General features: G+C 30.7%; 1 long non-coding RNA gene across 2 annotated transcripts; it reads right to left on the reverse strand.

The window, feature by feature from the left end:
- Positions 1-210: 210 nt before the first annotated feature.
- LOC134272436 (uncharacterized) lies at positions 211-6637 on the reverse strand. 2 transcript variants are annotated; one of them, XR_009993194.1, is made up of 8 exons: positions 6586-6637; positions 3433-5145; positions 2865-2953; positions 1428-1556; positions 1289-1321; positions 1089-1199; positions 638-761; positions 211-499 (listed from the first exon to the last, which is right to left on the reverse strand). It is a non-coding gene; the product is annotated as an uncharacterized LOC134272436 (long non-coding RNA). The 2 variants fall into 2 exon arrangements; XR_009993192.1 differs by having other exon boundaries at positions 638-779.
- Between the last annotated feature and the right edge of the window lie 17171 nt (positions 6638-23808).

Below are 23808 nucleotides of genomic sequence, written 5' to 3' on the forward strand. Positions count from 1 at the left end.
TGTATATGATAACCTCCATTTTGATAAAATTTGATAAAATCCGAAAACGCCAGAAAAAGAATACTTCCGAGGCATCCTGAACTCATTCTACTGCTGGAAATAAAAACATTTGTATACAATAAAATATTTTCTTAACCGATGAAGGAAAACATGTATTTTCTGTATTCCAATTCATACGTCCATTTACTTCCTAAGTTCTTTTTTCTAAAACTACATGTACATATTCCTTTTCTTTTAAGTCTTGATTATTTTCCTTGATCTTGAATCCTTCCCCCACGACTTCCGTGTATAAATTGGAATTATTAAAATTTGACTTCATAATTATTTCATAACATTCTGGATGAGTTGAAATGGGAACAACGCTGGCGTGATCATAATAGTCCGCTCTATCTGTTTCCTCTTTTTCATTAAGATGATTATATAATTGATCCTCCATTTTTTCCCTTTTCTGTCCACTATTTTCATATTCATGTTTGGACCGAGAATTCTTTTGACTTTGCTAAAAAAAGATATATAAGTGCTACGTATACCAGAAAACCAGTACCATAAACCGATCATAATGTTTTCGTAAATTGAGATTGTCGTTTTATATAAATGAAGCATCGATATATTAATTTTAAAAAGACACAGGACATACGATTTGTGTAATTTGGGTATACAAGTGTCCCGTTGGTTTCTCGTCATACTCCATGTCGTAGGGTACTTTAAGTGAACTACAGTTATAAGCTGCATTACTTGTCAGCTCGACCTCCCCTGTGTCTCTGAAAAGATTTTTTTGTCTGAAAACATACATTTAAAAGATATTTCTATGTTTTCTTTTGCCATAACTTGAAAAGTGTAAGTTTATGTTGCTTTAAAGTGACGATTTTCAATGTCTACATGATGTTAGTTTTTTTAAATTATAATTTTACTTTTATTCATATCACTTATTACTTTCCTTATCAATGATATTATAATATTTTAAAATTAAAATTTGTTCTATTGGTTGATACATAATTGATAAAATTAAAACAAAGTTTAGCATGTAATCAAGACTACTCAATTATACATATATTTGGGAGAGCTGTGAATCATAATTATTTTATTACTTTTTTCATCCTTTCTTAATTGTGCTCTTCTGAATAAAGTTGTGATAAGAAATTCCAACACAGCTCCAAGTACAATACCACCTAGTAAAGCTCCGATTACTGCCCCATATGCTGTTAATATGAAAAAATTGACTGTATTAAGCAAATATATTTTAAAATGGGCCTTGGCATTCATTCTATTTTTCAATTTTTAATTTTACCTGTTTCGTTTTCCGAAGAGCCTTTGAAATACTCTGAAATTAGAATTATGTTGAGTGGTTTAAAAGAATAACTATAGATAAAGATATAGATAGTCACATTTACACAATTTAAAAATTCCATAATAATTAATAATTAGACCTTGTTTAAAATTAGGCAAACATGTTGAATTTTTATTTTCTTCTGTTTGCTTTAATTCGGTTGTAGAATCTGTCTCCTTTGAAGTTGAAATGTCGGTACCCGATGTTGTTGTGATAACTTTCCTTGTGGCTTAAAATGATTGTTCACAATAAGTTTTTTTAACAAAGATAAAAATCGTATCCAGTCAAATAACATTAACTAATTTAAGGGACTCCGACCCTCAGCCAGGAAGGACAACTCTTTAATTTATAATTTTATTCAAAATGTCTTTAAATGGAGCTTGAAAATTAAATATTTTTATGCAACAATTTTCATTTTATGCCTCTCAATGTGCTTCAAAGTTCTTTGAACTTCTCAGAAAGGTATAATTAAAAGTAGAAATTTTTATCCCGAAAAAGCATTTTTAGATTCCAATGTTTATTAACATGATATGAAATTAGAAGTGATTTATGGAGCTTTGCAAAGAACCTTGAAGCACATTGAGTTGAATAATTTTTTAAGATGACTTAAAACAAACACCTTTCTAGTATATTGATTTGATTAAGACTTCGAACATTTGCTACCTTTCACCTTTGACAGTTATTATTGCTGCTTTATAAAGCAATAATAAACCGTACAATTTTTTTGCTTGCTTGCTTATTAATAAATACCTTGATGAGACTTTTCATTCCTCTCAGATATGTAATTAGACCTCAGTAGGGTATATCACTATGTTTTATACGCACTTTTTTTTCTAATGCGTGCATGTTTTGTAGCATACATGTACTAATCAATTCATTTCCTTCAAAGAAATTTACTTTGTTTTTATGTACGTGAAATGTATTTGGAAGATTTTATACTTCAGAATCTGTTTGCAATATAACCTACTTTATTTTGCGTTTTGAAACTGAAAAGACAGTCTTCAATAGCAAGACAATAATTTATAGATATTTTGCACATTGTTGTTGTACATATTAGTGAACTGTGACTACTAACTTTTTGAGTCAGTGACAGTGTATGCACCTGTCCTAATATGTGATGACACTTTCTGTGATATTATAGGTGCCAAATTTCTGAAAGTAGCATGGCTAATATATAGTTTCTGAGGATCTTCCATTGGGATTGACATTCCTTTCACATATTTACATAAATCAATTATAGTAAAGGATACTATAAATTAAATTTTTCAAGTTCTGCAATTCGCTTACAAAGTTGGCCAAGTAGTCAGGACTTGTTTTTTTATCAAATAATGAACTTCTGAGAGTATTTCTGAATGAGCACGGAATGATTCTATGTTTACTTATGTATATAACCATTAAACCAATAAATACCTATAAACAAAGTCCCTTGTATATAAGCTTGTATGTAAATACAATGGCCTACAACAACATTATTCAAATTTATGTAAATAGTTAGTATGAATGTTTCCCAATCATTTGCTTTTAGTAAAAATATTACCTTATTAGGCATTCTTTCTTTGTGTACAGGCCTTTGTATTTATGACTCTTGACTCTTTGATACTGGTATGACTTGCTGTCGATAATTTGCTAAGTTGTAAAATATGAACATAATTTACACTAAATAAACAAGTAAAAATGTAATTGTTTACAAAGAAATCAAATTATGCATATGTTCTCATTAACATTAATCATAAAAAATGATTAACTTTTGTACACTAATAGTATGTGTTTCACATGATGCTCATTCCCTATTGGGTTGGAAAAATGCACCTCGCTGGCTCATAACACAAATTTCAAAGTGCTCAATATATTCGATTTTTGGATTATGAGCCTAGATTTAACATTTCTGCGATTAAAAAAAAAACTCAACTCTAACTTAAAAAAGCTCAATGTTCAGATGCGCTGTATTTATTAAATACAGCCCAGAACATGAACCATACCCATGGTTCACATTGAACGTTTACTGACCACGTGCTTTTGGCGTCCACGAATAAAAAGACGAAAATTGCAACCAAAAAAAAATCCATTTAAGTACTATTAAAGCTGAAAAGTATTTATTTCATTACCTGAGAGTCTTTTGTGCATAGTTATTTACAGCTGTAAGGTCGTAGATAACATGCGGCGGTTTATTTTGCTGATCCGTTCTCGCTTCGCCTCGCGTCGGCCATTGTTTTTGTGACGTCAGCCCCCAATGTTTGCCCCCAGTCCAAGATGGCGGCCAATAACCTTGATAGTGTCTTTTACCTTTGACTGTTTCTTCATCTGAGTGGATCATGACTGCAAACATTTACTGGATTCTGCGTTTTCGTGTGAAAAAGAAAATTATATCAATTCATGTTATAAATCTATATCCTATGTCGATATTTCATTATAATTGTTTATTATACCATTGCATACAAACATTTCTTGTTTAACATTTTTGTTCGAGGACGAACAGTTTATCAAAGGAGGGAAAGATGTATTGATGTGAAATATATGTGTTTTATGGACTGTGAACTCATGGATACGTAAAAATATGAACTCTTGTGATTATACAAGCATTTAATATGAAATGTCTATTACAAATACAGTACATTGTGCAAATTGATCGTAAATACCGGCTTTGATGTGTGTCTGTCGATCACGTTGTTTTCCTTTTTGGTCATGGTGATTCAGAAGATTCGAACTTACAAGAGGGGTTCAGGTTATTGTACTTCGTCCTCGAACGTCATTATTTTATTACTGTTAACCTATACGCAACATATATTGTAAATTTTCATTCATCTTACCTTTATTGTTTATTATTATGTATTTGTTTTACGGTTCGTATTTTTCATGGTTTGTCCCACTTCAGCGATGTTGTTAGTATCGTCTGCCATTTTGGTCTATACTTTCATTTTGGTTAGGTAAAGCGCACTGCGCATGTTCGGTAGTTAAACCCTATGTAAGCGTCGCCACAGACTTTTGACTCTGCAGAACGTCGGCTCAACAACTTTCATAGAAATTGTACGTAAATACTGATATAACTAACGCTTGAGGAGGTTTTACTATAGGTTACATTTACCAAATAAATTTATTAAGGAATTCAACAGTCTCTACGAAGTTTTTATATAGTTTACATTGACCAGATTTAATAAAATCAATAGTTACTTTTTTGCCAAATCATAATATGTGACCAAATCATAATATGTGACGTCCGATCTGATCAAATGTATTACATCACCATGGATTGATTATTTGGTATCCAGTCATCTGAATTATATTAATTACGTTAATTAAATCATTGTTGAAACTTTAATAATCTTTATCTTGTGATCTTGTTTGCCCATGCATGGCAATATATTACTGACCAACACAGGGATTTACCTTACCAGATCAACAAGGATTACCCATATAACAACTTACCAGGAATTATCATATAATGGTTACAATGAAATATATATCCTTCATTGGTGATTTGATCAATCATAAAAGCCTCATACCCCGGGCACGTTACACAATGCTTCACAAAAACATCATGTTGTTCCACAAACAATGAACTTAAACTAAACATTTAATAAAAGTGATGAAACTAAAAGAACTGCTTTTCTGATCAAAAAAATAATTTAAAGATAGAATAAATAATTTTTGAAATAGTATAAGAAATTAGAGTTATAGGGTAAAATTTCTTAATAACAACATTAATTTTTAGATTAAAAAAAAAACAAGCATACGGGTACAATAATATTTACCTGCATCTTTCGTCATCTCGGAAATCTGTTGGCTGAGACACTGGTCAACAATGCAATTTTTTATTGGTTCTGAAATTGTATTCAGGTCATGGTACAAACAAAGTTTTATGTTAGAAATTGAAATTAACATTTTGAGTCATGTTTACTGAGTAGAGAGAAAATGTTTCACCTTGTGCTTATATTTTTAAGTCAAAATTTCACAATAATGAGATTTAAAGAGACAAAAGTTTATAAATTTATATTGAAAAGTAGAATTTTGAATGATTATTAAGAATCCTTAATATTTAAGAATATTTAAAAAGCAATATTACATGTATTTGCATCATTTGAAACAGAAAAGACAAGCATAAATTATAAATTTTTGTTGCAACATCTGTCTTTAAGACATACGAGGGTTGTTCGAAAAGTTCGTGGACTACTGTCATATCTTTTTTATTTGACGTCATATGTTATCCAAATTTGGTAGAAACATTTTAACAATAAATCCAAAGGATATGAATTAATTTTTTTTTAAATACCACGATTTTTTCAAAACTTATCCAGAATTTAAAAATGCAAAAATCGTATCGCGGAGCAGGTCAAAATTTAGTAAGTTACGAACAAACACTATATAATGTCTGAAGTCATATTCTCTGTAAAATGATGCAAAAAGGAAAAACAACCGAGAAATCCAAATTTAGAATTGATAAATCGATTTCTATTCCAAATCATGGCTTAATATTTTGCTTTGTTGAAAAGAAATCAACTTGAGAAGATAGGCAGTCCTCGTTAAAAACGACAAAAACGATGACGTTTTATAACGTCACGGAGCAGCCGATAACGATACAATTTTGTCTTTTACTCAGGAAAAATCTTAAATAAACTAAAAAATACTGAAGGAATCAATAAAATATGTCACAAGCGAGTTGTACATGTGTGTACAAATCGTATAGGCAGTATTTGAGTGACAGAGACTTTGTATGAGGTGAGGACAATCTGCGAAGAAAAACGTTTATCTGTAAAAATCTTAACAAAAACTTTAAAAAGTTCGAACGTCAAGTAAAGACATGGGTGCTTTAGAGTTGCCTACCCTGTGAAAGCAAAGTTAAGTAATAAAAGAAATTAAAACCCTAACAGAGGAAATAATACACCGAAAGCAATTCTTAAAAAATGAATTTCAAGTATTAGAAAAGGGATCAATGATTGGGCATTCGATTACACTTTGTGAAATGTATAGGAATAGTATATAAATTTTAGAAATTCTCGACACTATATTATGACGTTACATTGTCGTTAAGGGTGCTCCGCGGGTACAAAACATGCTGATTTTAAAATGACGTAGATTGATTTCTGTTAAATGGAATGGAATGAAACATCACACATCAGCAAAACAAATGTTTTTACATATTATATTATCCTTATTTTGAATTTCTAATGAGTTATATAACGAAGATTGACATCGTCCACGAACTTTTCGAACAACCCTGTATGTATCTATCTTATTTGATAAATCGGTTTGAAGCTGGATACCTATAGTTTTTTCGTTCATGTTGCACTCGATTATTACATTTCTCTCGTTGTACAGTACCCGCATCGTTATTCTTTACAATTCTATCGTGTTCTGTCGTGCGTGTATCCTATCGTATCGTGCGTGTATCCTATCGTATCGTGCGTGTATCCTGTCGTATCCTATCGTATCGTGTTTTCCGTTTACAAGGTTTTGCGTTTTCTATCGTGTTTTCCGTTTATCGTGTTCTGCGTTTATCGTGTAGATCGTTTATCAGGTTCTATCGTGTATCGTGTGTTGCGTTTATCGTGTATATTCGGAAACCCTCGCATTTTATCTTTACTTTGTAAAGAAACTACTGAGCTGTTAATAAAAATAAGATTAATTCAACCGAAAAAGAGAAAATAAAGACTTATCCCACCTTTTTCATCAATATAAGAAATATTAAAGCGTAGAAGGAAAAAATAATTAATTGATTTATTAATAGATAATTAATTAAATAAATAAAATAATTATATCATGGTAAAGCAGAGAGTAATTGTCAAAATTTAAACAGTAACTCTATTTTTCGGAAATGAAATTATAAGTAGATCGATCAACTGGTCTATTTCTTTAAAAAATAATTCATCGAATTGTATGATTTATTTTGTCAAAATTAAATACTATTAATATGATTTACACAAATGAATCGGAGTTACCGGAGAAAGATTTTTGGTAAGCTCCGATGTTCGCGTAGACAAAAAGTAAATAAATAAATAATAAGCAGATATTGAAATGTATCTTTTTATCATGCAGTATTCTGTTTTTCCTTGTTTATCGTCTGATAACGTTAGAAATATGTTTATGCGTCTGACCTGCATGTATGCACAAATAATATTTAAAGTCTTGATGTTACAAATATAATATAACATAAGACAATGATCCAGATGATTTTAACAACGATTTTGGCCGTATACGTTCAAATTTTAAATTTATTTTTTAAAGCTAATTATAAATTCCTTGACATATGTCTAAATTAATAAAAGAAATCAAAATTATAAAATATAATCAATGAAAACAATCTACCCAATTTATCACACCATGGCTGTTACTATAAAATAGAAGATTTTCATTAATTTTATCTGCATTAGATAACATAAAAATAATATATACATGTACAGGGGACAGGAAGTTTTTTAACAGCTTACCTTTTCGGCGTGGAAATAAACTCAAAATATAATCCATAGGGATGCCAAAATTCAAAATTAATCAAAGACCTTTCCTTACAAGAAAACTGACAAGTATGTGTAGCTCTCTAATTAGCACATTGTCTTCCTGTGCGGTCAACCGCCCCCTCCCCCTTCTCCCGTAACTGACACCTCGGCCCGTGTGTGTGTGATCACCGTCAACATACCTGTACTGGTTTCTCACCCGGGATCAATTAGTAACCTCGAATACTACCTGGTTCTAATGAAACGCATCTACTTATTTTCGGGATTTTGTTCCTAACTTGTTTGAACAATTTTGTCAAAGATTAAATTCAAAATACATTTAAAAAATGTACGATTTATGGATTAAAAAATCATCTTGAATGTTAAATAAATATTCAAATAAATCAACTTAATGAAATGAAGTCCATAAACTCACTCCGTTGATTCTTTTTCATTTCTTACAATGTTTCCATTTTGTTTATGTAAATAAGTCTTTTAATAAACATAAAAAAAATACACTGCACTTATGGTACGTGCACTTTCGGGTCATCGGGTTTTCTACGTAAAACGGACAAAATTAATTCTAGGAAACAATTTCATTGATCGTAGAAACGGATGAAATAGTTCTAACATTCTAAACTTTGAAAATTAGATCGCAATATTTTTTAACGGTATCTTACAATAAAAATAAAACAAAAGGAGTCGTCTGATCCGCCATGACCATGCAAGACTAATAAATACACTGAATCGATTTATAGTATTAATCGATTTTATTCCATTAAAACATACCTTTATTTAAGAATTCAATATTATATTTGGCTATTTGGTTAGATTTTGTTTATCTAATTTTAAATTGGTTGCGGACTTTCAAAATACCGCCCTTCCAATATGCCTAATATGAAATTACCGGGTCAGTGTAAAATGATTTTTAAGGTTTATTAATTCATTTGCCGAATTAAACCTATTTTTCGTTATTATTAGAAACAGTAGAGACAGAGTTTAATAGCAATGATTTATAATTATTTAGTCGGAAAAGACGCATTTCACTCTTTTAATATTTGTTAATTAATTTTTCTGTTTTGTATTGTAAAGAAGAAAGTATTTAACCATTCAATGTTCGTTAATAGATACGAGGTTTTAAGTATCTGTAATGTAAAATGTTTACAAGAGCTTAGCGTAAACGTACATGTGCAGTTGTAGCAGATTCATATTCTCATGACACAGTTTACATGTATAAATGCAGATCGCCATTATTTTAATAATTATTTAGATTTCTTTTCAGAAAATTTAATTTTCTTGAACTGTTTCGTTCTTGATAGATCTATCATGTTAAATTTATTAATTTTGTTAAAGCCGTTTTCTTTAAACCTTTCTTTCGGCCAGTCTTCTACTTGTATTAGTTTCTAAGATATTAATATTTAATTGCAATTTTTGGATACATCGCAGATTGTAAGCTTTAGACATTAAATACAAATATTTAATTTATTGCGTAAATTTCTTCCGTGAAATAACTTGGTACTTGTAGATAAATTCATTAGATAGAAAATTAAAATGTATATTTTTCATAAATAATAAATCTGTTTATAGACTTTCAAAAGTCACACACTTGAGAAGAAATTTAAAAAAAAAATACAGTCTCCATTTCATAAAAATCCATTAAATCACTGTCAATTTTTTTATATATATATATATATATATATATATATATATATATATATATATATATATATACAGTACCCGCATCGTTATTCTTTACAATTCTATCGTGTTCTATCGTGCGTGTATCCTATCGTATCGTGCGTGTATCCTATCGTATCGTGCGTGTATCCTATCGTATCCTATCGTATCGTGTTTTCCGTTTATCAGGTTTTGCGTTTTCTATCGTGTTTTGCGTTTATCGTGTTTTGCGTGTGACGTGTAGATCGTTTATCAGATTCTATCGTGTATCGTGTTTTGCGTTTATCGTGTATATTCGGAAACCCTCGCTTTTTATCTTTACTATATAAAGAAACTACTGAGCTATTCCGAGTTTCTTTTTCGTTTTGTTAATAAAAATAAGATTAATTCAACCGAAAAAGAGAAAACAAAGATTTATCCCTTTCTTTTTCATCAATATAAGAAATATTAAAGCGTAGAAGGACAAAAATAATTAACAGCGTATTCCATGAATGAATAAATTGATTTATCAATAAATGATTAAATAAATAAATAAAATTATTATAATAATTTATATTCAATTGTCAAAATTAAAACAGTAACTCTATTTTTCGGAAAAGAAATTATAAATAGATCGATCACCTGGTATATTTCTTTAAAAATAATTTATCGAATTGTATGATTTACATGTATTTTGTCAAAATTAAATACTATTGATATGATTTTCTTAAATGAATCGGAGTTACCGGAGAAAGATTTTTAGTAAGCTCCGATGTTCGCGTACACAAAACGCAAATAAATAAATATTAAGCAGGATATTGATATGTATCTTTTTTTCATGCAATATTTTTTTTCCTTGTTTATCGTCTGATAACGTTAGTAATATGTTTACGCCTTTGATCTGCATGTATGCACAATTATTTAAAGTCTTGATGTTACAAATATAATAGATCCTGATGATTTTGGCCGTATACGATCAAATTTTAAATTTATTTTTTAAAGCTAATTATAAATTCCTTGACATATGTCTAAATTAATAAAAAAAATCAAAATTATAAAATATAATACATGAAAATATTCTACCCAATTTATCACACCATGGCTGCTACTAAAAAATAGAAGATTTTCATTAATTTTATCTGGCATTAGATAACATAAAAATAATATATATAGGAAAAAACATGAAGTTTTTTAACAGCTTACCTTTTCGGCGCCGAAATAAACTCAAAATATAATCCATCGGGATGCCAAAAATCAAAATAAATCGAAGACCTTTCCTTACCAGAAAACTGGCACGTGTGTGTAGCTCTCTAATTAGCACACTGTCTTCCTGTGCGGTCAACCACCCCCATCCCCCTTCTCCCCTAGCTGACACCTCGACCCGTGTGTTTGATCACCGTCAACATACCTATACTGATTTCTCACCTGGGGTCAATTAGTAACGTCGAATACTACCTGGTTCTAATGAAATGCATCTACTTATTTTCGGGATTTTGTTCCTAACTTGTTTGATTAATTTTTTATTTGATTAATTTTAATTTTAATTTATAAAAATTCAAAAAAATCAATTTAATGAGATGAAGTCCCTAAACTCACTTCGTTGATTTTTTTCATTTCGTACAATGTTTCCATTATGTTTATGTAAATAAGTCTTTTAATAAACTTAAAAAATGTACTGCACTTACGGTACATGCACTTTCGGGTCATCGGGTTTTCTACGTAATACGGACAAAATTAATTCTAGGAAACAATCTCATTGATCGTAGAAACGGATAAAATATTTCAAACATTCTAAACTATGAAAATTAGCTCGCATTATTTTTTTAATGGTATCTTACTATAAAAATAAAACAAAAGAAGTCGTCTGATTCCGCCGTGACCATGCAAGACTAATAAAAAATCCGAATCAATTTATAGTATTGATCGATTTTATTCCATACGTATATAATTTTATTTAAGAATTCAATATTATATTTGGCTATTTGGTTAGATCCTGTTTATCTAATTTTAAATTGGTTGTGGACTTTCAACATCCGCCCTTCGAATATGCCTAATATGAGATTACCGGGTCAGTGTAAAATGATTTTTAAGGTTTAAGAATTCATTGCCGAATTAAACCTATTTTTTGTTATTATTAGAAACAGTATACACAGAGTTTAATGGCAGTGATTATAATTATTTAGTCGGAAAAGTCGCATTTCACTCATTTTGATATTTGTTAATTAATTTTTCTGTTTTGTATTGTAAAGAAGAAAGTATTTAACCATTCAATGTTCGTTAATAAATACGAGGTTTTAAGTATCTGATATAAAAAAATGTTTACATGTACATTAGTCAGAGCTTAGCGTAAACGTACATGTGCAGTTGTAGCAGATTCATATTCTCATGACACAGTTTACATGTATTAATGCAGAGCGCCATTATTTTAACAATTATTTAGATTTCTATTCAGGAAATTTAATTTTCTTGATCTGTTTCGTTCTGGATAGATCTATCATGTTAGATTTATTAATTTTGTTAAAGCCGTTTTCTTAAACCTTTCTTTCGGCCGGTCTTCTACTAGTATTTTTTTCTAAGAAATTAATATTAATTGCAATTTTTGAATACATTGCAGATTGTACGCTTTAGACATTAAATACAAATATTTAATTTATTGCTTAAATTTCTTCCGTGAAATAACTTGGTACTTGTAGATAAATTTATTAGATAGAAAATTAAAATCTATATTTTTCATAAATAATAAATCTGTTTAAAGAGTTTCAAAATTCACACCCTTGAGAACAAATAAAAAAAAATACAGTCTCCATTTCATAAAAATCCATTTAATTACTGTCAATATATATATATACAACTTTTGTAAAATTACCACAGAGATCTCAGGTTCTTTTTTTAATAATTAAATGTACTTTATAGTTTAGATTTGAAGCTCTGCAAGTATTCAAATTAAAATATAATTTGATTTAAATAATCTTTAATCTTTAAATTTAAATCAAAATAATCTTTTCGTCTTGTCAGAAAACGTTCCGCATTTTGAAACAATCCTATCAGGTTTTGCGTTTATCCTATCGTGAAGATCGTTTATCAGGTCTATCGTGTTTTGCGTTTATCGTGTTTTGCGTGTATCGTGTTTTGCGTTTATCGTGTTTTGCGTTTATCCTATCGTGCGTGTATCCTGTCCTATCGTGCGTGTATCCTATCGTATCGTACGTGTATCCTATCGTATCGTGCGTGTATCCTATCGTATCGTGTATCCTGTAAAGAATAACGATGCGGGTACTGTATATATATATATATATATATATATATATATATATATATATATATATATATATATATATATATATATATATATATATATATATATATATATATATATATATATATATATATAAATAAACAACTTTTTTAAAATTAATACAGAGATCTTAGGTTCATTTTATAATAATTAAATGTACTTTATAGTTTAGATTTGAAGCTCTGCGAGTATTTAAATTAAAATATAATTTAATTTAAATAATCTTAAATCTTTAAATTTAATTCAAAATAATCTTTTCGTCTTGTCAAAAAACGTTCCGCATTTTGAAACAATCCTATCAGGTTTTGCGTTTATCTTATCGTGTAGATCGTTTATCAGGTCTATCGTGTTTTGCGTTTATCGTGTTTTGCGTGTATCGTGTTTTGCGTTTATCGTGTTTTGCGTTTATCCTATCGTGCGTGTATCCTGTCCTATCGTGCGTGTATCCTATCGTATCGTGCGTGTATCCTATCGTATCGTGCGTGTATCCTATCGTATCGTGTATCCTGTAAAGAATAACGATGCGGGTACTGTAATTACACGTAGAATTTTTTTTATTGCGCAGTTTCAGGAAGGTGCCCGCAGCATAGATTATTTGGAAAATAAAATAGTTATCTTCCTTTCCTACATCTGACCATGAACATTGAGAACAATTTTTCACATCCTGTTCAAAATCATCAACTGAAAAAAAAGATATAAGAAAATAAGACTACCAAACATAAGAGCTACCGTTTTGCAGAAGGCAGAAATCGTATGAACAAAGAAATTACTTTGTTTGAAACAAATGCAACCTTCAGTGCTCATTGGCAATAAATACTCTACGTAAGCACACTTTTTGAGACAAAGTAAATTATTGACAAGCAAGTTGATGAATCAACAATATCAGCAGTCTCATTGATAGTCATCATTTCGTAAGGACTATCGTCGATACGATGATTTGTTGACAATCACAATTTATCATTGAGTCAAATGCTGACTGCCATATTTCATACTAATTGTTAGTCCATTATTTACACGCTGAATTGACAATGGATTTTTCTGTAATATTTCGATCTTGACAAGAAGCACAAGGCGGGCGTGGCCAATCGGCAAGGGGTACTCACTGATCAATGGCACCTGATCCCACCTTCAATGGGAGTTCCATGTTTGCTAAGCTTCTATTTTGTATTGTTTTTTGGACTTCTGAGCTTGAATATTGTTCGTTTTCTCAATATATTTCATGTGTTTAACATTACAAGCATTGAATAAAACCTACATCAGGTTAAGAATTTTTTTTTGACAAGGAGGAAGTCCAGAGTTGTCAGGGGACTCTTATTTTTGACATAGCTTTAAGCAGCTATGTAAGTAACGTTAAACCTCGTTATCTCGAACTAGATTGGACTGAGGAACAACTCGTCGAGACATCTCCGATGATTTGATATATCGAGGGTAAAATGCTAAAAGAATAAGACCGTGGTAAGGACTTCCAAAATCTTCGGTATATCCACGGTATTTGAGATACCGAAGTTCAGTTGCATAATTGTTATGTTCAACATAATTTTGCACATCATAAGATGTACATACCAGAGGTACTGTTGAAACACGTTGGTTCATTAGCTAATATGCTATAAATGTCTGCGACACCTTGTATGCAATTTCTAAAATAGATGAATACGTGTTAACTGATAAATTTACCTTTAAAACATTTAGACATTATATTTCTTTTTGTATACATGTTCTTTTTTCAAGCAATTTTAAACAAAATTTACTGTGCAAATTCTTCAAGCAGAACCTGCTATCATTAAAAATGTTTTAAATTGTACATAAGAAAAATTACATTATCGTAGTTACTTTTATTCAATATAATTCATTATATCCATCCAAAAGTCTAGCTACTCTATTCTGAATTCGAAATAAAATAATGTAATACAAACCGACCAAATTAATTGTACAGACACGTACACAGGTTACACATGCAAATAAATGGTCCATTTTAAACATGCATTATCTGAGGATTAACAATGATTACGTGATAAGTTCAATTTTATTTTAACAACAAAAAAAATTGCGTTCGTCAAATGTCAATTTTTATAAAAAAAAATCTCTGATAACAAAGATCAAGATTTCTAGACTCAATTTTTATAATAAGTTCAAATCTATATGATGTTTATAGTTAAAATATTTACAGTTTATAAATATACGTAGTGTTACCCCATATAATATTGTTGGTTATGTGCAGGTACCTGATGGGCGGGCTCATAATGACACTAGGAAGCTTAGCTCCCATGTTTTCATTATGACCACGCCCATCGGGTACCTGCAAATAATCAACAGTATTACATTGGATAAATGACTTGTACCATAGTTTTAAAAAGATCATTCATATTTAAGTTAACTTAGTTATTAGTCAGACTGAAAAATTAAGTGTTTGGTTTCAATGATACATTTGGATTCTATGTGATTTTACACTCCCTTGTGTCCTTAAGACAATGTCAATCGAGTGAAAGGTAATTGACTTGTACACTATACTTTTCAATAATTGATTGTATGTTATTAAACGTTCTTCTCGAGAATTTTTCACTCCGGTGGGGACGCCATCTCTTGCCGGTGGAGAGCTACAATTTTTGTCCTTCACTCGGCACTGGCCATTGAGCAGTGAGGTTCTTTTTCATTCAAGCACCTTTTGCGACACGGTACCTCGGTTTATCCGGTCTCTTTGTTCCACAGTGGAATTTGACTCCTTATTTTGCAACTCAAGAGCAGGCTCTATAACCACTACGCCTCGAGGGCGACATAAAAATTAAACATATGTAAGTCCGTTTAGGAAGTTTACCTGATTTATGAAATTGAAAAATTAACAAGTTTGGTTTCAATGAGAGATGTTGATTTGATATGATTTTTTTCTCATTAATTTCAAACGTCAAAAAAAAAATAATTTAAATCTATTTTGAATTTACTATATAGTAAAAAAATTGTTAAATACGTACTTTGTCATGCACAGTGATACGTTGATTGAAATGTTTAATTTGTTAGGGATTATGAACATTTCAATTGCATGAAAATTAGATCTTTGGTCGGCAAGATCCGAAACTTAATCGAAAACTTAATTTTCTAAGTACAGTATGTGTACACTTTTGTTTTTGCATGTATGTGCCGTGTTTCATTTGTTGGTTTTCACAAGAAGGATATTGGAATCTACTAAAAACTAAAAATGTTTCAAAAATCAAGCGATTTTTTTTTTAATTTGTGAACGAAAGCCAGTAATAATGCCCATCTTTAATTGTTAATTGTTATGCTGTCTACAAATTGGAAAAAAATAATGATATTTTTTACTCAAAATTTGCCTCCTTAATTCTATACTTTCAGTGAAAACTATCGTTGCAGAAATACTATATGTTTACCAATGAAGGGCAAGTAGACGTGAATGGTCTCTTAACACCTTTCATGATCTGTACGCATTCCTACGCATCTGACGTCGAGAAAAACGTCTAAAGTGCAAACAAATATTCACAAGAAAACTTTGATGTAACCATCAACTGTCGCCTAGGAAATGAATAAAGTAAACAATAAAAATGAGTCCTGCTTCGATATGTGTGAAAAAGACATGCGTCTAAATGATGGAGACAATAGTCGAGAATATTTTGAAAAATTATAGGCGGATGAAAATCGAACAAAAACGATACCCTTTTAAACTTTATCAATTCCTCAAGTAAATGTTGGCCGCATGAAATATAAGTTTAAATCAGACGCATGCATCACCATTCTTCAAAAATGTATTTCACATGAAGCATATAAATCACGAAATACGTTACGTAGGTTTGTATGCAATAAGTAAAATTCAAAGTTCTAAGACAATGGATCTGTCGTTTTATAGATAGTAAATAATAGACATTTCCAGCTAAGAGCGCCAAGAGTTCGGACTCGTACTCTGTACTTCGATATATAAGGGGCCGAATAAAGTTTTTTAAAAGGGTTATAAAGCTATATACTAGGCCTTTCAACTGCCGCTAGGGGTCGGTGTTATGAACGATAACTCACTGCTAAAACTTGTATACAGCAGGCTCGGGGTATCTAACTGTTTACACGCAAAGCAGTTTATAGCATTTCCCAAGTGTTTCTTTGCTCTCAGTAGAATCCAGTGGTTTTAAAATTTAGCACCAATGTTAAACTTATTTACTGTATAGTTGCGGACACCGGTTTACTGCATATAATTAAAATTTATAATTCAAATAAAAAGTGAAATCTACCCTCCTTCTCAGTTCTAACCTAATTGAATTTTTATACTCGGTCGTTCCCCTTCGTGCTTAGTAACACAAATAAGATGATCATTTGTTGCATTTACTTGTAAAAATATATATATTTACACAGGAAGCGAAAAAGCGCGAACACAAAAAAATGACATTAAATCTTCTTCTTCATAATAATCGTCAAAGAGAGTTAAAACTATTGAATATAGTCTGTTCCCCATTCATTTGACCCTGTTATTTCAGGTAGAGTGAAGGCATTCTCTTTCTCTTGGTCAAAACTTTTTGTGTACAAAACAATGTAAGGAACCCTTTTGTGTATATAACAATACCAATGCTGAAGCAGCCTATATGTCATTCCTATAAACGATAACTCATAAATCGGCACTAAGTTGGTCATTTTTTACACCTGAGTTACCTGTCCTTAAACACAACATCGGAAAAGTCAATTATAAATGATTAAACCTTTTAATGATGTAATTAAAAGTATGCATAAGTTATTATCTTTTTTGATAATTTCATGTACCTATAAAACTATCTATACAATGTTTTTTACCATATGTGCAACTTGAAAAATTAGTTGAAAGGCCTATATATACTAAGTACGGTGTATCTGAACTAAAAAAAGTAAAACACGAAATTAAACAAAGATTAACATAACATTTACTATCTAAAATCAAAATAAAATCACCGATTTTGAACTCAAATGTCATTCCCATATTTCTATACATGTATGTTAAATTGACTTTAAACTATGTTTGATATGATATTTTAATTCGAGTGGGAAATAAATCGGTTATTGTTTTAATCTTGGATTTCTACGTAAAACAATTGATTTAAATTGTGTAATTTACAGGAAAGTCCTTTCTTTATACATGTTATATAAAGTAACAAAAACAAGGAGAAAGATCATTTTTATTTTAGTTAGTCTGAAATTATGAAAACTACGCCACATATGACTTTAAATGCTACATATTACGTTGCTTTATCTAGGAAACTGTTTTTTTGTAAGTAAATCAAATTTTGACACGGCCCCTAAAAATTTTGAAACAACTGTCAGAGTCAGTGCGCGAGTACGGTCTCGAGATTGCGAAATCTAGAAATGTCTAATAAGCGACTTTATATATTAAATATGAAAAAATATATATTTTTAGAGATTCACATTATGGAAGTAAATATGTTGTGTCTCGTAATTTACAAAGGTAAAGAACATTATGATTCATATACTTTTGAATATTTAGAAAACTTTTATTCTGAATAACTTTTCCCGCCTCAGCCCCCATAAACTAACACTGTAAACTTATATGTATAGAGCAGCCCGGTCCTCTGGGCTGCACCAACTTCGTTAATACTGCAAATATCAGAATAATTCTTGCACCTCAGAAGGAGAAAATTATTACAAAAAAATTTATGTACAGAAATTATTTCATAGGTTGAACCAGTTTTTTGCGAGTTAAACTTTGCGCAATATTTGAGGAATTTTGCGATTCATTTTGCTGTAATCGAAATAAACATGGTGGTAAAACATGTGTTCTTTTTTTTGGGGGGGGGGGACAAAATGACAAAAAACCCTCATTTTTGAATAAGTAGAAATTCCGGTATAATTGTGTAATTTTCGTTGCCATGGTAACGGAAATAATATTTTTCATCATTTTTTGAAACAACATGTACACAATACCTCCTTTTATTATATCTATAAATTGATACATGTATATACAAAGATTACAAGAAATTTCTTAAATTGTTCTAGAAATGCTAAAAATCTCCCGCGAAAGACTGTTATTGATAGCATGACATTTATATAGACAAGACTCCTATAAAATCTTCCATTTGCAATAAAATGTTGGTTTCAAATCTTAACATTTAGACAAAATAAACAGGGAAGACAAATTTATAGAGGCTATCGAAGTCCAACTTGCCCTTTATTGATAAATATGATTACACTGTTTCTGTAATGATGGCTTTCACTAAAACCAAGGGATTAAATAGTTGTAGCTTCAAAAAGATATACTTCATTTTTGTTAATGAATTTTTTCTCGATAATTTTTTTTTATTATTAAGTGGCACTTTCTATCTGTTAAGCAATGAATCAGATATATTTATAAACTGTAAAAGTTTTAACTTTATAAACCACATAGGTTTGGAGCTATATTGTAAAAATAAAATTTTGAACATGTAGACCTTTGGCAAAATCTTAACAAATATGGTATAAAAAGTATAAAAAATGCGAGTTCTTCTACATTTTCTCTGAAAATTTTCAGTTAGTGTAAATGTTAGCGATTAACTTCCCCCTAACTACAACAAACAAAACCTACATTCCTAATGATTTAAGTGATACTTGACTATCATTTGTTTTTGTTTTATGATTGTGAAGTGTGCTACATGTATATTAGGTGCATGAGTAAGTGATTGAAATATGTATTAAAGATTCTGACGACTTTAATTTAAATTTTTACACATATATATAGTGAAATTTCTTTGTTAATGAAGCAATCTGATGCCATTTTTGTTAATTAGGAAATACTTTCTTTAAGTCGATGGGAAAGTAAAAAATATATTAACCATCTTATCATGTCTGTGTACAAATATAAATATAAAATATGACTAACTCATGATATATTAATTTACTCTTTGTCTACTCACATTTCTTCTCCGCAGACATAAGTGTAAAGGATCGCCCACATGGTGGTGAAGAACACCAAGAAAACCATTAAGAAATCTCATTTTATGACAAGGGACACTCAAACACAGGAAAAAAACCCATCGAACAAATCATTTCAATATCATTTTTAATGATTGAAAACAGGGAAGAAATATACAAGTATAGATCATTTAACTTTTAAAAACTGATTATTGTCATCTATGATATAATAAACTGTACTTAATAGAAATAAAACTTAACATCAAAAAAGTTAAGGAAACTTACTGTAACTCATTGTAAACTTTTAAGCTTCCGGGCACTGAAAAGCCTAATGTTCATCCCTGCAATGAACGGATGAAACGTCACTATCGTCTTCCTTGCATTGTGCATTTTTTTTTACAAGATCATTAAACATTATCTTTTTTACGTGATCATGATACCAATTGAGCCCTGTTATTTGGAGACCTATTTTATATTCAAATGAAGCAGAATTTGTCCGATATCTAATACGTGAGAGGAAAAAACCCACTTGATGTGACCTTCAACGCAACATTTAGATATACATGTATCTACGGCGTATTGTCAATTACCAATGGCCATTTCCGTTCCTTCTTTCGATACGATGCAGGTGTCACAACAGTATTAATTTCTGCTATATATTCTTACCAAAAATACGCAAGTTTGAGTAGATGTAACTAATTCAAAACAAACTTTTGAGAAGTTTCCTTTTCAGATCTTGTAAAACCATTTTTTATAAAGATTTTAGTACCATAAAATACATAGCCATCCAGCAAGGCACGCAAGTTTGTTTCGGTCGAAGTCGAGCAGGTGCTTGAAAATCTAGTCCAGGGCCTAATCACTTCCCACTCTTGACAGTATATAGAAAAATCAGCACGCCCTAAATTTTAATAATTCTGGTCAATACAGGAAGTTTACGTGTTGTTTTTCATCTCATAAAAAAAGTCAGCTCCAGTCTTGTATCAAAATGCCCGAATAGGAAGGGAAGATTCCGGCATTATTTTGCGTCGGCCATGATTTGACGTGAACCAAAGTCTAATACTGTTATGACACCTGCAACTAAACTTAAATTTTTTCCTTGCCGGTATATTGCTATTTTCCCGATCAATGATGATTATTTAATGTATTTACCAAGTTTCAAAAAAATCCGTCCCAAAATAGGAAAATTACGGGCAAAACTCTGTGACAGGGGGCTTCGCGGTGAACAAGGATTTCTAAAAATATGGCAAAAGTTGAACTGTATGTAATGATCTTGCGCGTCAAACTTGTGCGTTTTTTTTTCGTTTTATTTTTTTAATGGATGCATACTGATTCACATCAGGATGAAAAATTGTTCAAAATAAGTTTGCTTTTTATAACAGGGCGAAAGAAATAGTTTTTGTCATAAGGTTGGGGGTCGAGTTAAAAAGGGCATCGAAAAAATAAACATTATTGAAATATTAAGGTGTTTTCTTCTTAATTACGATTGATTTGCCTCAATAATTATTTTTTCCGACCAGATTTCTTTAACTGTCACCGATGTGTTCCAAATAAACCGATATTTAGACATATTCAGAATTTTTATTTTGCTCCGAGTGTGGTCTAAATTTTTTAAATTTCTAGATTCTAAAATTATTTATGAGTAAATAATGTTAACGAGTGTGATGGCGAGGTATTTTTTAAGCTGTCCTCTAAATTTCATGCATTTCTCACAACTCGATACATCCAAATTAGCCGTGGTGTGGCCAACATTATTTATTTCATAGGAAATCTGGACTAATTTTCTATGCTCCATTAAAAATGAACAAACAGCAATGACGGCCGAAAAATGCCATTACTTCTCATTTTCCGTCTAAACTCACAAAATAAAACCTGAGTTCTTAGACTACAATATTTCTAAGTACAAAATTCGGTTTTACTGCAGGTGTCCCAACAGTATTAATTTCTGCTATATATTCTTACCAAAAATACGCAAGTTTGAGTAGATGTAACTAATTCAAAACAAACTTCTGAGAAGTTTCCTTTTCAGATCTTGTAAAACCATTCTTTATAAAGATTTAGTACCATAAAATACATAGCCATCCAGCAAGGCACGCAAGTTTGTTTCGGTCGAAGTCGAGCAGGTGCTTGAAAATCTAGTCCAGGGCCTAATCACTACCCACTCTTGACAGTATATAGAAAAATCAGCACGCCCTAAATTTTAATAATTCTGGTCAATACAGGAAGTTTACATGTTGTTTTTCATCTCATAAAAAAATTCAGCTCCAGTCTTGTATCAAAATGCCCGAATCGGAAGGGAAGGTTCCGGCATTATTATGCGTCGGCCATGATTTGACGTGAACCAAAGTCTAATACTGTTATGACACCTGCATATATCTCAGTGAGCTTGAGATAAAAGATGCCACAGAATCTAACGTATTTATTTCATAGTTGGATATTTTACTTGAAAAAGATTCTATCGACAATCTATCAACTTTGTTTATGATAAACGTGATGGATTTAATTGTTAAATTTTCAACTTTCCTTTGCTTATGCAGCAATATACCTTCATCGCCTGAATACTGAGTTAATATTTTTTAATTTATTCGATACGCAAGGGCATGCTCTGTGCTCTATGTACAATTTCTAAAACGAAGTAAACTATTTACAAACAACTTACATGTACAAGTTGATGAAACAAGAATATCAGCAGTCCTTTTTAAAGGCGTCATTTCGTAAGTTCTTCGGTCGATACACTATGACCTTGTCAGCAAATACAATTATCATTAAAGGACATTGGCAAGGTTCTTGGACTTTGTACAGAATCTTTCAAAAACTCTTAAGCAGGTGTAATGATACTTAACATGTTATACTCTGGTACATTTAATACATCATCCATCCTTCCTTATTAGATTTTGTCAAGTCAATGTTTTTACAATTTTCAATGCATTTCCTATATAATATGTTGATAAAAAGGACCTTCCTAATTTTTTACCATATAAATTTTTCCGAAACCCATTCATTTCAGAAAGTTTATGCATTATATACATTATTGTATCCTCATTTTCAATTATATCTAGATATTATGAGTGAAAATGCAAATTTAGAAACATAACACGGATCTACCAACACTTTTCATTATTTGAGATTTACTTTCCTTAGTTTGTAATTCGTATTCATAATGGTAAAGGCTTGTTGACTGTTTCTGCAATTCTGTTAAGTAATTTACCATAATGGAAACACATTTTCTTAAAAAAAAATTGGCATGGATTTGTTTTTTAATTTTTTTTAACAGTTACTACATGTAAATGGTGCCTTCGCACGACATTTACAAGTTCTCAGCATTTTTTACATCTTGTGATTGTCCTTCCCAGTGGTAAATTACGGCTTGTTAACAACTGTTAACCGTCTGTCTCTAAACACAATGTACAATGTATCATTGAGTAAAATGTTGATTGACGTTTTTCATACTAATGATTAGTACATTATTTACACACTGAATTGACGACCGATTTTTCCGTTATTTACCGATCATGACAAGGAGCATGCGGCCGATGTGACCGCCGACAGGTGATGCTTGTTCCTTCATGGCACCTGATCCCAAATTGATGTTTTCGAGGTCCGTGTTTGTTCTGCTTTTTGCTCGTTTTGTATTGTATTATAGCCTGAATACTGTTCGATATCTCAATATATTTAATCCAAAATAAATTAATGTTTTCCCGAGCATGAGAGAGAGAGGGAGAGAGAGAGAGAGAGATGGTTTCATCTTTTACATTTATAAATTGCGTTAAAATAGGGACAACACACATTTTTGAAAAAATTGGATAAATTTTTGTCTGTTAGGACCCTTTAGCAAAATGACAAAAGAGTAAAAGCCTTCCAATGCTTTCAAAGAGGCAAAAAAAAAAAACACTAATGCAGCATCTCATTGAAGAATCAATTATTTTTTCTTACAGTACTCGTAGTCAGGTTTTAAATTATTCAATATTGCTTTTAGAAATAGTGCATTAGCATTGTTTAAAAGTATTCCACGGTATACTGTTTTAAGACCAAAATATTATAAAGTCAGAACAAACCCTTTAATATTGAGTATCACTATGGAAAAAAATTATACCCTTCATGTACATACAGTAATGTATTTATGTCGGTTAATTAAAAGTTCACTAAATTAGAAATATACTGAATGTCATCATCACTACAAAATAAGTATATTATAAGGGTACCATTTAGTGAGCTCATTGCTCACAGTACCTCAAGTTTTTTTT

Source organism: Saccostrea cucullata, unplaced genomic scaffold (genome assembly GCF_032062105.1).
Source record: "Saccostrea cucullata isolate Sc308-1 unplaced genomic scaffold, CSIRO_AGI_Scuc_v1 ctg8438, whole genome shotgun sequence".
Classification (NCBI taxonomy): domain Eukaryota; kingdom Metazoa; phylum Mollusca; class Bivalvia; order Ostreida; family Ostreidae; genus Saccostrea; species Saccostrea cuccullata.